This window comes from Corvus cornix, chromosome 1A (assembly GCF_000738735.6).
Source record: "Corvus cornix cornix isolate S_Up_H32 chromosome 1A, ASM73873v5, whole genome shotgun sequence".
Taxonomy (NCBI): Eukaryota; Metazoa; Chordata; class Aves; order Passeriformes; family Corvidae; genus Corvus; species Corvus cornix.
The window spans coordinates 8,202,911-8,219,617 of record NC_047057.1 but is presented as its reverse complement, the minus strand read 5'-3'; the positions used below and the strand labels follow the sequence as shown (position 1 = coordinate 8,219,617).

The 16,707-nt window shown below is 37.1% G+C and overlaps 1 protein-coding gene across 2 annotated transcripts in view; it reads right to left on the bottom strand.

Annotated features, from left to right (window-relative positions):
* The window catches only part of SEMA3A (semaphorin 3A), a 237,616-nt gene that overhangs the window by 68,191 nt on the left and 152,718 nt on the right, over positions 1-16,707 (bottom strand). The gene's annotated exons all lie outside the window — the stretch shown is intronic.

The window sequence follows — 16,707 nt, the reverse complement described above, 5'->3', positions numbered from 1 at the left end:
TTTTCATGGGTTTATTGGATTCTTTTTGCTGTCACTGAGAATACATCTGAGCAGAAGTAACTGAAAAAGCCGGAATTTGAAACTTTTATCTGAAGAAACGATAAAACCTATTTTTCACTGACTATAATTTTCTGACATGTCCCACCACTGCAGATTAGTACATAACATGATGCTAAATTCTGCTTTTCCTAGCCTGAGCATTAGTGACTTACTGTTTTATACATACTCAAATTCAATTTCAACTGCATCAGGAGAGCATTATTATTATTATTACTATTATTATTATCATTGTTACTATTCAGCACCTTGCAATGAAACTTTTAAAATATACAGGGTGAGGGAAAATCATATGTGAATATAAGCCAAGATTAAAAAGGGCCTCAGTCAACACCAAGTCAAATGAAGGTAAATAAATCCAAAGCAACGGGCTTTTCAGCACATTTAATTACTTTAATTTTAACTGGGGGACCAAATCTGCCAATCAATTGGAATAGTATGTTTATCTTATGTTTTGCACTGAGGATAAAACCAGAAAAACAGATGTTTTTTGCACAGAAGTCTCCCACATTCACAGAAGACTTGTGAAGACCTCACTAAAACCCAGAATTTCCATTTCCCACCTGCGCTGTGGTTAATTTGCACTGACACCTAATTAAGTCAAGAAGCCCCAAAGAGAAGAGATCAACTTCTACCTTGGAAGGAGCATCCCCCTTGGCACCCTGCCTTGCCTATATAGTTCATCCATACTGAACCCAGGCACGGGCCAGGCTAGTGACCAAACACACTTCCAAATGGTGTTATTTTAAACCTACAGAGTCCATGATTCTGGAAGTAACAGGCTACAGATTTTATTACTGGCTTGTTCAATTACATCACGCAAGCACATATCTCTTTGCATTCATTACATATTTTCAAAGGAACATGAGGGGGATTTCACACTTTCCTCCATTCACTGAAGAAAAAGATGAAGGGAAAATGAACTGTTAGCAGGATAGTCATCTATGGCTTACTGCACTGTAAGATAAAAAGGCTGGACACAGCTTCAAGAAGTTTGATCCCAGAATTCAAGCTCAATCTCCTAAGGCATGTTCTTGTACATGTAGCCTGGCTGACTATGTTTATACAGTCATCCTGTATCTGTAATATCTGACATAGAATTACATTTCTTTCTTTCCTGCTGTCTTTCTTTCTGTTCTTAATAATCCAGACACATTCCTTGCTTCTCTCCAGTTTTCTGGCTCCTTCAAACCAGAGATGAATAAGTAATCAAAACAAAAAACATTTCTGGAATTCTAGTGTAGGGTCCATATCTGGATTTTGCACAATAAATAAAAGTAGTAAATTGAGGAGAATGCTAAACCTCAACTGCAATAATAGAAAATGGCACTAATGCTACAAGCTATTACTGAAAAATGTTATTATCAATCTACATTTTCTTGGCATTTCTTCCTAGTAGATGATAATTGCTCAACCTGAACACCAATGGATATCTGATAAGGCTATGGAGTCAGTGGCATGACAGTTAAAGCAGAATATACTCCCAAAATAATCCCATGTGTCATTATAAGAAAAATAGGAAACAGATGTGGAAAGTGATTTGGTGTAGGAAGGATCTGATTTTTGACTGTATTCTTCTGGTTTATGTCACTGTAACTCTACTGATATTGGTATGTAGAAGGCAAGAACAAGTGGAGACCTGGGTCAGCGTAAGTCAGAGATGATCTACCCTTCTCTTTGTGGTTGTGGAATAAAACATTTGAAATAAGAGGCCTGAAAGGGAAATCCCACAGTGTTTTCACATTTCAGTTAAAAAGCAATGAAGAGACAACTACTATAAGTTTCCAAGTATATGGGTGAGTAATAATGACAATAAATACATCACCGTTAAGTGCCAAATAAATGTATCATGGTCAGTCTGAAGCCCCAAGGAGTTCTGATAAACATGCTGTAGGAAGTCTAACCTGTCACAAACAGGGCAACTTGCCCAAACAGCCTTTTTGGGTGCTGGAGTCAAACTATCTCTATCTACAAACCAACAGAACATACAGGCAAGGGAGGAATGAACTCTTTTCTACATGCCTCCCCCCATCTTAAAAGCCTAGGAAGCAATATAACTTGTGATAGGGACTTGATCACACCAGTCACTTGTCTGTGGCATTTCCACCCAAATTCTGATCAGTCTACCCAGAGACAGCAAAGAACAAGGCTCTGCCAGAGATTTAGGGGGTCTTTGGACTATGTGAGTGTGGCCCTCTTTTGCACAGTACAGACATGAGCTGTCAGCTGGAACGAATGCACATTGTTCTCAGAAAAATTCTGATCAGTTAATAATTTTGCTGCTTCTTGGGTTTTGCAGTTAATTGAATACAAAGAATGGTACTGCAGTGAGTCAGCAAATGCCTGAGCCATAGACAGCAAAAACCCTCTGTATTAAACAAATGCTCAATGTTGCAAAGTTTTATGAGGGCTGTTACAGAATCAAGGACAGGAATTCATGACAAAGCAAGATTGCCAGGTGGGAGAAAAGTCTCTAGAAATGCAAAAAGAAGAAGGAAAACAAAAATTCAAAGAAAGGCCTTTGTAACTTAACAATTAGTCCAATTTATTGTCTAAACCCTTTCATTAGTTGCACTGGCAGCCCAAAAGAACATTACAATGTACTTCAAACCTTTTTTACAGATCCTTGTAGCTAAAAACCTTGCTGTAGCATGTTTTATGGGTTATTAAACACTAAGTTTATATCTCATTGATGCTTCTTTATAATCCATAGTAAAACCACTGAAAATTAGATTGTTTAGGTCTTGAAATTCCACAAACCCATAAAGACAACAACTGCCTGCTGGCTCATAGTATGACATGAATTTTTTCACCTAGTAAATGCCTTGCATGGTAGGAGATAATGCTTTTGTCTCCTTAAAACATATGTTTTCCTGTAGCAGATAGTGTGATAGATGGCAAGACTTAGCCAAAAAGATCTATAGTTCAGTCCTGGAAATGAACGACAAAATTGTTGTGATTCCTGATGATCTGCCACTTCAAGGCTCCAGAGAGTCGCATTCAAACAGCTGAAATACAACCGAAATAATGTGTCATATCATGACACTGAGTGGTGACAAGACATTGCTATTTGACTAGACATTTCACATCTTATTATTGAATAGCTGCAGTCAGCCAGTGTGCCAATAAAACATGCTATATAGTCATAAACATACCAACTCTATACCCACTTATACATGTGTATATATATATATATATGTATTTATACCCAGTATGATAAGTTCTTAAACAATTTTTTTTGCATGTCGGCCTGTACCCAGCCCATCCAGTACTGTCTCAATGTAACAAAGACAAGGGAGATGACAATTTGCATTAGCTGGTATTGGTAAATATATATTTTACTTCCCAGCTTCGTACTACTGCCTTGCGAGTGAAAATGTGGCCAGTGGGGAAGCACTGAGCTACCTACATAAATCTGGACAGCGGTGACTGCTGAATTTCAGGGGGATTTTTTCCTGAAACTTTTCTGTCAATTCTCACAGAAATCATCCCAGAACTGCAGAGCCTAATGCAGTCAAACCACTGCTGGTCAATAATGAATAAATACAGTGCAAATGATCTGAAGAGACTTTGTCGATGGACTGTGTGCAGCTACTATGAAATTATTACTGGTTTAAATTACATGGCATGGAATGACAGCAGCAATGCTCCCCAGCCATTCTAGTGCAATGGAATGAACTCATATCCTTACTCTTGTAACCCCCAAATCATAAACAGAAAGGAGCAGATCTCCAGGGTATCTTTCAGGGACTAACTGATCTCCATGAGAAGCTGCTGAACGAGGAATGGTCCAGAAACATGCAACAGGCCTAGAGCCTTAGGAACTATCACAACCTTTGTTTAATAAAAAAGGTAGAATTGGCCATAGCTGTGAGCATTTTTGATGTTGACATTCCCCTTGCTATTTTCACAGACTCTGTTGTGCTATGATGAAGTATTTTATAAAACAAGCTGATCAAGGGAAAAAAAAAAAAAAGACAAACCCAAAATTAACACCTCTGACCCAAAACCCCAGAAAAAATAGCTCCAGAAGATTTCCAGAGTGCCTGGAGTATAACAGTGCATCAATTTGGAGGACTTTAAAGCCAGTGGCAATGCCTCTTAACTGAGTAAGAAGCTGCTGGCACTGAAATGTTTTTTTCCTCCGCATAATTCAGTATTGGAAAGTACAAAAGGAAAAGTTCCACTTCCCACTCAAGAGAAAAACTTTCAGTCTTTAAGGTTTTTTATCCCCGCTACATAGAGACATTAGTTGGGGTGGCTGATTTTGCTGCTCTGGTCACAGCAGAAGGCCACAGGTTTCTCTGAATGAGTCAGAGCAGCTCAGAACTGCAGTTCCCAAGGACAAGATCTCATCATTGACCACAGAGGAACCTTCATACGAATTTAGGTCTGAGCTAAGAGTCTTTCTAAATGAACACTGCAGAGGCAGCTGATTGGAGACAACTGACTTGGAAAAACCGAAATTTGATGATTTTGCTCTTTGATTTTTTTTTCCTTTGTTTTTCTTTTTTCTCTTCTGCCTTCCAATATATTAATTTCAGTGAATTTTTGATTCACCTCTTGCCCATACATCTTTCTGTGCACACATTTTGTGACTATATCAAGGCTATTTCAGAAAGTCTTTTGAGTAAATTACACTCTGTGAGAATTGATTTATTATGAATTATGTTACTTTTCAAGAATGGTTTTAAGTGAAACAACTGTGCAGGATATGGCTATGTTGTTATTGTTATTATATTTCCTATTTCACACTTAATCTATTGAGTCATGAAAACTGTTAAATATGAGGACTTTGGTTTTGGGTTTGGGAATCATGCTGTTACAGAACTTTTAATGAGAAACTTTTATTAAATTTATCCCCATGGAATGCTTTATTTTAAAAAAACGTGCAAGTGCAAATAAATATAATGTGAGAAATTATGCAAAAAATACAAATATTAAAACAAAGGTAAATGTTGAGGCAAGTGGAAACCATTAGGGAAATAGGTGAAAAGTGATTAAAGCAGTAACACAACTGCTTTAAATCATTAATTATTAGAAGGAAAAAAAAAAAAAAAGAAAAAAGAAAAGAAAAGCACACAATGGGCTTCTGACTTTTAATCTTCAAGTTCCATGTGCTATAGGGTTTTACCTGCACACATCTGGAGGACACTGGGCTCTGCAACACCTTTATTACATTTTATTTTTCCAACTTGAGGCTTAGTGGAATTGAGTTATGGAAATCAGTTTTAAACTCCTATGGGAAATCACTCTAAGTGACAGATTTTAGTGAAATGGTGTTCCCAAAGAAAAGACTCCAGCTTCTGTAGGACCTGGAACTGGAACTTTCTGGGATGGCTGTGCTGTGCTGTGCTAAAGGGGACAGAGAAGGAACTTTGTTGAGGAGCATTTAGCTGCAAAACTGATCACAAGCTAGGAAGATCTGCCCACCTCTCCGTGCCTCCCCCTCAGGCAGTTTGTCCAGTTTCCTGATCACTCCAAGACTTCTCAAAGAGTCTCTGCATTAATCTGTGTCTTCTTCTTCAGGCTCAAGACATATTCTTTCCACTATACTTGTAGATATTCACTGACATTTTGGTGCCTGAAAATCTTACTTTTGATATCAAGATAAAAGCTGTTGAGATGATGACCAGCTCCGTGCTTCATTTCTGTAGATTAATGAAAGAAGAACGGGCCTCTTGGTTTCCTTCTTCTTTTATCCCTATACATCACTTCTACTGGAAAGTTTTCCTAGCTTATGATCTTCAGAAGATGCCTTAAAATGTAGCAGGCAACTCTGGAAAGCACAAGTTTTGAAAACCTAACTCCCTAGGCTGAATTTGGACAACTCACCCTCTCAATAACTCTTTCAGTCAAATATCAAACACCCCACATTACTTCGCTTTCTTCTGAAATTAAATCTATCAATATTTATTAATTTATCATACACTTTTGCAAAAAGGGAAATGTTTTCTATCTATTTATCTATCTATCTATCTATCTATCAATATGCATAATTATAATCCAATGAATTTAATGAAAGGGAAAACAGCCAACTGGGCTGTTCAGGAACAGCTGGTTCAATCTATTCATTATTCCTAGCTCATGATCAGTAAGTGCTTCTGCTTCTGATTGGGAGAGAAACCAAGTGTCAATGTCAAATGGTGAAGACTTGTTCACACCTGAACATTCTAGTCTGCATACTAATAAAGGTATTTATACGAATAATAGCCTCTTTCAAATCACTGTGCAACATATGTAAATAAAAGGAGGGCAGGCACAGTCAAACTGAGCAGCTGTTCAAAAAAGATACCTATGTTTGTGAACTTGCTTTTGCAATATTTCACAAACTAAATACACCAGACTTACCTTTCATGCAACAACTTTTTGGGTTTGATTTTATTTTTCCCTGATGATGTCATTTACCTATTTGCACCAATTTTAAAGATCTGCCTATTTTGGATAAAGTATTCTAATTCTAAAGCAAATAAATGAGCAGACATGAGTTTCATTGTAGTGTCGTTTACTATTTATTGCTTTAGAAATTCCTGCAAGTATGGAGTGATTAGAAAAAAGAAAACAACTCAAAACAAACCAAACACACAGCTAACATGAATGAGATGTTAACCTTGACTGATTAGTAAAGACACCAAAAATGTCATCCCAATGGCATACCAGACACTAGATACCATCAAGGATATTGAACAATTCTCAGAGGACACTGAGAATTAAAATGCCTTTGTATTGCAACTTTCTGGGTTGTCAAGTGTAATACATCACCTAAGATGACTGTCTGCCTCATATAGGATGACCTCTGGAAATATAACCACCATACAATGACTGTCTGTTCTAGTCAAGCTATTAAGTGGTCTGCGTATGTAAGAAATAAGATATACAAACCTAAAACTGTACATGTAACTGAACTACATAACCAAAAGTCTCCATTCTTTAAGTGTTCTTATTCTTACCCCCAATATATTTTCCATTAAAAACATTTGGAACAGATTCTAATTGCTTTAGCAGATTCTACTATTATGTTAAATAAATTATCAGGCCATACTCTATTACATGATTCTACAAGTTTTCAATGGTTATTTTTAGCATTCAAGACCACTTCTTTCCCCCTTTGTCTTCTGGATTTCCTGTATGTTATTAGACTGTGGTGAGGTCAGGCATCAGAGGAAATAACAGCAGTGCTGACTCCTAGACTCAATGTTTTATGAATTACTGAGCATCAGTGATGTAATGGCAATAAATCTAACCCAGTCTCAGTCTTTTGTCCTGTTGTAAATAAATGAAGTTAGCAAAGGTGTTATTTTATTCAAAGCCTTCCTGATGAGAACAAAAATGTTTCCCCCAGGGGATTGTTTGTAAAATTGCTTCTGTAATTAGGGTGTTGTTTAACAAGAGAAGGGTTCTCCAGTTTTCCTGGGGAACTTTCACGACTGAGTCAAGGATATCTTATTTACAACACAGAAATGGCTGCAAATTGGGGGAGCAACATACAGAAAGGACTCAGTCAAGTGCCGTTAACATATAAGCATATGGCCAAGATTTTCTAAATCCCAGGTAATTTTGCAAACTCCCAAGTTGGGCACCCAATTTAAAACTTGCTCAAGAGCTCTGATTTTCACAAATTCTTTCTTGGGCAATTTAAAATTCTGATACTTGGAGATGTTAGTCACTTCTGAAAATGAAGGCATATGTCTGCACTGCTTTTTAGCCTCTCTGCCTTTTAATTCCTAGGAAGAAGAAATCTCTAATATGAACACAACCTAAATTAAAGGCTTCAAAAAGCTGACTCTAAACAAATGACAGAATAAGGAGCAAGCCTAGAAAAATACAACAAATTCTTTTTCCCTAAAATAAGACCTTGTGAGCATAGTTTCAGAGAATTTGTGCAAGTAACAAAGGGGCAGAGAAGTACACCACAGAAACCACTGTAACAACTATTAAGCTTTCCCTTTTTTCTCTAAGATACTGCAGTCTATTTGTAGCATTTCATGCAAAGGTGCCTGTGAAGTATCAGCTCTAGACCAGTGTTTGATACATATTCAGATTTTTAAAAAGACATAAACAAAGTCTGAAATACAGGAGCTGAAATTCTGACCCTTTAGGCAATTTTGCTTTTCCTGAGGCAAAGCTTAGATCTGAAATCTCTGCAATAATCACTTCTCTTTCCTCTTTGTTCCCTCCACGTGCTTTCAGTGTTACACCACCCAGTCTTTCTGCAGCCTCATTTGATTTTTCTTCATTAGTAAGAAATAATATCGTCAGATTTTAATAACTGGTATTGCAGTAGAGAACAATGAATTTGAAAAGGTAACTTCTATTGTGCACATGGAGACATAACTAACGGTAGACATAATTATAACCTCTCTCTGTGACAAGCTGCAATTATTCCTCACAGCACTGTGTCTAAGAGCAATGCATTTCTCATACTGGTTGGGTTTTTTTCTTTTAATTAAAAAAATCAAGAATATTTGATATTCTTTCCCCAGTGCAACAAAAACTTCACTGACACAGTAACAGATGGATTTAAGTGGTTTTGATTCAAGGTGACTGAAAAAAAGCACATTAAAATTCTCTCCTTTATTCACTACCTTGCCTGCTTTTCTAACACCCAGCAGTCCCCAAAAGGGGAGAGAATCAGTGACACTGGCAAGAATATTTGATACATTCAGCTCGTATGTCTATATATGTATATTCATAAATAGGAATGCACAGTGTCAGCAGGGCTAATCAGCATCCAACCAGGTTACTCAATTACTGATACCTGTGATTTTGAAGAAGAAATGCAGCTTTTCATTTAACAGAATTTTGGCTCAAAATCCTGGCTCATTCTATAGTATAGTGTAGTTTAGTATGGTTTAGTACAGCATAATATAGATTGACTTTGTTGGTTAAACTGACAAACACATCAACTTTTTGCTTTCTGGGGTTTTTTTGACAAAGAAAGCTGACATTCAGATTACTTCATTTTTTACCACCCACCACCAGATCACAGACATGGTGAGAAGTGGTTGTGGTGATGAACTGGGTTATGCAGGACCTGCTCTCTGCACAGAGTTAAGCACCGTAGCACTAAAGACCACAGACTGCAAGAGAGGGTGGTGTCATCCCAGATGTGCTGTGATCCCCGAGACCTTCATGGGTATCTTCTCAGGCTCTGCTCTCAGAGCTTCAGCATGGAGCCCACTGAAGTCCCAGAAAGATTCCCTTCAAGTTCAGCAAACACCAGAGGAATCTTTCTCATATCCCCTGCCATGTTTACATGTTAACTCGAGGTCACGGCAAATCCTTCCAAATGACTATGAATTAAAACAGTTGTTCTCCATCACCATCAATTTAAAAGGTCTGAACTGAAGAATATACGATTTCTAAACTTGCATCTGTACCACCAACCTTCTGCTTTTTGTCATCATTAAAGTAATGGCAATAAACACCGAGAAGAAAAATCATGTGTGCTCTTAATCCATACTAATTACTTGTTTTACAATATCTGAATGAAATGCAAGTTTCATTTGCATTTATTCAGATAAATGTTAAATGTTTAACCGCATTTAGCTGTTCATCCTTGAAATGTATAATTACACACAAACACATACATCCACAAACAAAAATAATAAGACCTGAAATATTAATCATCTCACCTGCTGTGCCAAATCATCCTTTTAATTTGTTATTAATGAGCAAAGGCACCTTTAGACAATCATCTGGGTTCTCTCCTCAGCAATGCTTGTGCATCCCCAGTGAAAGCCAAGAGAACTAAAGAACAAAGTCACTTTTGGAGATTATCAAGAAGAACAAATATCAGAAGCATCTGCATGTTTTTTGCATATCCACAGCACAGGTGTAAGTTTTAAATGACTGGGTTGCTTCTTGTCTTAGTTTTACAATTGGAGTGTTTCCTTACTCTAACTTAGCCCTGGATCTGGACATTTTGAACCTAATTGGTAGGTAAAAACCACATGCCTTTGTATTTATTTAATAAAATCTTCTCAGACCATCTGCAAGATAATGCAGCTCAGTTTTCTATCACCTTGCATGTAAACATTTCAACAGGAGAAGGTGTTTGGGCTGTTTGAGGCACCTTCTGAACTTTGCTAAGCTTATCTTCTCTTTAGAGATGAAACTTTGTTTACCTAAGATTTGAACACAGATTACAGGCCCCTGAGAAATAGGGAGACAGTTTTTGGAACATTGTCAACTATAATTGGTTCCTGAAATGTAAGTCCCTCTGAAGGGGAAGAACTTACAGACACGGCCTTGCAGGAAAAGTGACCAAAAACCTGGAAGGTGCTGGAGATCCCTTGTAAGACGAGCCTCACAGGGGACAGCAAGGTCCACCGGTTGCACACTGTACATTTAGAGACACACAGAAAACCTGTGGGAATTAAGTGCATCTTTCCCCTTTCCTTTCCTTTTGTATGTAGGCATTAAAATTAACACAAATGGAATCTGAAATGTAATAGCCCAGCTGTCTTCCTGTTTCAGGAGGTGTTAGTGGTAGCACAGAAGTCAAATTGCAAGATTGGCATTTTATTCTCATATCGATAACTAAGCATCTTCCCCAAAAGCCATTCAGTCCAGGGCACTCTCCTCTCATGTTTCAGTGGCTTCTGAATTAAGACCCCAAAAGACCAGAAGCATCATCACTTTTTGTACAGATTATAGAAACATGAATTTTAGAACTACACTTCTGCGTGAAAATGTTTCATTTGTCAGTGTTAGAGACAAAATGTCATATTGCTGACTGAAGGCAGATAGACAGAAAAACTTGTGCACTTTATGTAAAGATGTGTTCATGGTTTCCTTCTGTATCTTTTTCACAGAAAGCGATTCTAGAAGCACTAGTGCAGTATGTATTTTATAGATCAAATTCAAGGTCTTAAAGTCACAATTCCTTTTTAAAGATTTTATATAAATATTTTTTTATGAATGAGGTCAATGCCCAGTAACAATCAGAAAAAGCAAATTTCACATACAGAGTTTTTAGGAATGAAATAAAGAACAAAACCATCAGTGTCTTTATGCCTCTTTAAATGCATGGCACTCCTGCATTTTCAGTACTGCATGAAGTTACAGTCCTCTAACTCAGAAAATATACCCATTGGAGGAAATACGAAGAAAAGAAGAGTATTCTCAGGTTTTTTTTCTAAAATGAGAAACTGGCAGGCAGAAGGTTTAAAACAAAATAAAGGGATGTTCTGCCCATGTTGCAATTTGTAGTGCTTGGGGTGCTGTGGATACTTAAGAGATATATGAGCTCAAGAAATGTTAGTACTAATTTATCAAAACCAAGTCATTGAAAAGCATTAAAGACAGAGATTCCACCCCTGGTTCAGGAAATCCCTGAACAACGAGTGCTGGAGCCTGGGAGACGATATCACTAAGCACGGCTGCCTGCTCGCCGCTCATTCTCCTCCGCTGACATTCATTATGGGACCCGGTGAGAACCGAGGTCCTGAGCTAAATGAGCCTTTGGTCTGAACAGATTGGACTGTTCTTATGAAATGAGGCAGAGAGAAATTAGGTAATTTAGCCAGGAAATCTATGCCAAAGCAAAAAGCTAATGTTCTAGTTCCTGAGCCTTGTCCAGTGCCATACACAAAAGTATATAGTCCTGCCTCAAATCCCAGTCAAACTAATGGCAACTGAGCTTACTCAGCACATGCAAAGCTATGCACAATGTGCCAAGTAAAATTGGTAAGCATCACTTGTGATGGGGAGAGTACATCAGCTTTTGTGCCCAGTTAGCCTTTAGTCTCCCTGTGATTCCCAAGGAATATCTCTGTTGGGTTCCCCATGCATAGACAAATTGCCATATGCAAATAGCCACTTGTTTTCTATTCACTGGAGTTTTACAAGAACCAGCAGCGGAAGCAAAAAATCCCTCTCACAGATTTTCAGCTCTAAAGCAACTTAATTAACCAAATCATCATATGAACAAAGATTTAAAAGAAAGAAGTCATTTAGTTTAGAATAAAGATCATATAATGCACACAACAATACTTTGCAGAGACAAATTTGGGGTTTTTTTCACTGACTTTTATGATTCACATACAGCCAGTGGAGATCACGTGACAATATTATTCTAAATGTTACCATCACTTCCAACACTTATTAAAATAATCTAATCTATTTAAACATATTGTAGGGAAGAAGAGCTGATATGTAATTATCTCTTTCCCCAAATTGTTCTTTGATTTGGTTTCAAGGTTCAAGGATCCACCCAGTTTTTGTGTTAATAGCCAGCACTGATGTCACTGGGAGAAACAGAACGGAAGATAGAGGTGGGGGTTGAATTTGAAGATAAATTTAATAAAAACATTAGAAACCACTGGATAAGAAAAGCAAACAAACATCCAGCAAATCCACCTCTGGTTTCATAACTTCCTTGCTTCTTGATGTATCATAATATCCTTCCTTTCCCTTTTTAATCATGCGAACTAACAGCTGTCTTTTTAAACATTTTTAGACTCAACTTCAAGTGCCTCACTTGATACCATATGTCACACATTTCCTCTGCTTTTTTTGTGAAATGGCTTCAGATAGAATGGTTTAACCTTATTTTCCTGCTGTCTGGATTTTGTCTGTTGGTATTCAGAAGCCTCTTTCTATCTCAAATGTCATTCATTTTAAGTCGTCTCATCAAATTTCGGTCACAGGTTTTAAATTTTGCACTGTTAATCTTCTTAACCATTATAAGAAGTTAAACTCATTTATTACAAATTGCACTATGATGAGGATACTTGCTTACATAGAGCAGCTGAAGTGGAAGATTACTGGTAGAAAATTAGTAAGTGCAAGCTGCAAACAGAAAATGAGGTGACAATAACAGGATGCAAAATAGACCACACTTGCTTACAATGGCCATATGCTTTCTTCTTTCTGCTGCATTTCCACCTTTCTGCTGCTATCTACCTTGCCATGACATTAGTTTTCAGCCATTTATATGAAATTCAGCATGGAGATTACATCCACTGTCTTAGATGATCACATCTATGGAAGAAAATCAAAGTCTTCTAGTAGATTTACATGTCAAGAGTCTGAACAACAAAATCTAAGTTTGACAGAATACCTAAGTCCATGTTGCTTTCAGATGGCCAGTGTGGATTGAGATGGACAATAATTTGCCTGAAGTCTTGGACAATTAAATTGTAACTGAAAACTCATACTGCTTCCTGAGTTCCCTTCTTGGATTCAATTTGTATAATTTTATTCTTTCTAGTTCAGAGAAATGTAAATCAATATCCAGGAACTTTTCTGAAATGCACTGCTTCTGAGCGCCTGCCTCATTTTATTTTATTTTTATTTCATGGTCATGAACGTCCCAGGTGCTATGGTAGATGTGAAAGATAAGCACTGTTTCTAAAGATGCAGAATTCTCTCCATTGACTAGGGCTAAGGCTGCATGACTATATGAACTGAGTATGTTTCAGGTGAATTGAATCATGTAAAATGACTTCTACCCTCTGAAATAAGCTGTAATCTAAGTCTGTAGTGAATAAATTGCCTTAACATCAGGAAAGAGCAAAATCTGGAACATCTCCAACCCTCCAACATACTTCCCTGCTGCCATCTATTCATCTTTCGCACTGCCTTTTTTCCTCCATTTCATGACCCTGTGTTCTCTGGCACTATATGCAACCCCAAATCTCTCCCCATTTGCTGTTCAGAGGGTCCTGCCTGTGATGGTGCCTATGGAGAACCTAAAAAACTCAAAACTAAGTTGTTCTTCTGAAGCATCTAAATGCAGAAAGCTGTCATTGTCAGTTTTACTTCACATATATGAGCAATCTCCCTGAAAATATTAACATAATTTGCTCTAGTTCCTTCTGAATGAGGTTTTGAGACTGCTTTTCATAAAAGTACCATACTGGACACTTAACTGCATAGGTAATTAATACTCTAATTTGACATTGGCACATAAAGCCTAATCCTAGCCCTACAGAAATCAAAAAATAGTCAGTGATGACAGTGCATTAGAGATTTGGCTTTAAAAGCAACTTTAAAAGCAAATATGCAGTTCTCCTATTCATTATCTCCAATTATTCATTGAAATATCTTGAAAAAATATTGCAATCTCTTTTCAATGAAATAATCTGAAAATTTAGCTATTGCAATTAAATTCAGTATTAAGTTTCATTCCTTCACCTATGCAATGAGAGTCCTATTCATGTTTTTTCTTATACCTCTTCTCATCTCACCTCTTACCAGATGGCTACTACATTTTAAATCCACCTTACATCAAGCACTAGCCTTCAAATCCAACCTTTTTTTTTTTTTACCCTGATTAACAAATTTCACTCCTACTGCAATATCATTTCTGCTTTTTAGGTGAAGTCTTTGGGTGAATTTTGTTACAGTTTATCACACACACCCTTTTCACATACCCTTTTTTTTGAAATTTACTGTAGTCTTGTGAGCCTGGAGGAGACCAAGTGATTTAGCAGCAGCAGCAGCCCCAAAAGAGAAAAAGGCAGGTCGGGAAGCTTGGGCTACACACCACAGTTATTTAAGTACCGCTCCAGTTCAACTCTTGCAGTAATTGAAATCCTAGTTAGCCCCAAAGTATACTGCTTTTATCTCTTTGGGAAGTTTTAGATGGGTTAATTCTGGTTTGGTTTTTTTTTCTGACCATACTGCTTACTATGCAGACAAACAAAAAAGAAAAATGTTCTAGGTGTAAGTTTAAAAAACACCCCTGTTCTTTTTGGGAATTTTTCTACCAAAGAAATAATTCTGGACTGGGATTTGATTCCTCTTATTCAAATGGGTCATGTGTCAGTGGGTCATTGACTCATAGAAGTAAGATGCCAGGCTTTTCATAAGCAACTGAAATCTTCAGCTTTCTTTACATTCTTCTATTATCTGTTTTAAAGTATTTCCTTATTTATTATCTTTAATACCCCATGAAATATACTGATTGTAAAAATAATACCTAAGTCATTAAGTGTTATCTAAACACTACTTGCTACAATGTCAGCTAAAAGAAAACACATTTTTAAAAGATTCTGTATCATCCTTCTCCAAAAAAAAATAGCAGATATTTTCCTTTATTTTCTTTTAGCCCTCTCTTAAAACTTTTATTTTGTGATTCTGATATGTGGCTGTTTTTATAATGTCAGGAAAGTACCTTGAGTTAAAAAATTTATTGTGCTATAATCTTCATACAGCAAGATTTAGCATTTCTGCATTAACAATCCTTTACACTGTAGTCTTACTATCTCCCTCCGAGGTAATCCTTTTTACAGAGGGTCATGGCTTTTCAGTGTCTTTATGAAAACACATTTGCACAAAGAAATAAAAGCCAAATTCACAAACCTACAAATGACAAGCAGAAAGGGCTTGTATTCCAGCTTGTTTTCCTGCAAAATCCTTTGAAAGGCTAAACAGTCTTTTCAGGGCAAGCACTAATCTGCAGACTTGTATTCCTGTGTTTGAATGTAATGAGATTCCAGTAAACACATGCACTCTGTGTCGACACAGTGAGCTCAGTTTCTAAGAGCAGCTTATTTTCAGCTACTTTCAGGCAGCTAAGACCAGATCTGAAATGCTACTTTAACTGAAATGAGAATGCCAATGCAGGGATTTGCACTGAATTTGTGAGACATTCACAAGTTTCCTTATGGACAAGGCTGAAGTCATGCAGAGAGCTCTTTCACAATCAAAGCTTCCACTGCATTGTCCAAACTATCCTTTTTTAGTTTCCTTTCTTGACTGAGGTTAAACAAAGTCAACTTTACCCACTACTATTCTATTTATCTCCACCAGTCTTTAGGAGGATACGTAAATCTTACACTTGAGTCTGAATCATTTACTATTATATTATACCTGTTGGAAGAATGTAACCTTTTCCTATGATAAACAACAGTAATTTTGTTTCAAGGCCAGCCTGAATGGGAATCTGAGCAACGTGGTCCAGTGGAAAGTCCCTGTCCATGGCATGGGGGCTTGGAACCAGATGACATTTAAGACCCCTTCCCACCCAAACCATTCTATTATAGATGATGCCCAATCTTACCATATTCTAAATGCAGGATGAGTTTCACAGATTTTTAGTCAGGAATCAAAATTAATGATCTAGACTATACTCTACAGACTTCAAGGGATTTGTTCTTCAGTAAGCATTCCAGGAAAAGACCCTTGGTACAGCAACAGTAAGTTGATGAAGACTTACTTTTTCATTACTCCCACACTTAAATAACGAAATGAGATCCCTGTTTCTTGTAACAAAAGATGATGAAATGCATAAACAGAAAGATTTGTTAAAACAGAATAAAATAAATTGTTATTCAGAGAGAGTAAATGAAGTTAAGCACCTCAAACAGCTATAATTAAATTAAATATGCCACCATGACTATTGTTGCTATACCACCTTCATGACCATTGAAGCCGAACAGAAAATGAAACTTGGATCAAGTAAAGGGAAAAAACAACAGTTCTATTGCTCTGCAGTTTTCTGCTGTTTGACACATGGTTTGTATTGTAGGTGCATGAGTATCCCTTATGAAACCCTTTGCAAGCTTGTAAATAAACACTGGCTACACAGAGTAATGTTGACTTATACAAATGGCAAATGCTTTCAGGTTTTATGCTGGTTCCATACTTCAAACAATCTGGAAGTATAGGATGAAATGATCAGAGAGTGGCTGCTTTGAA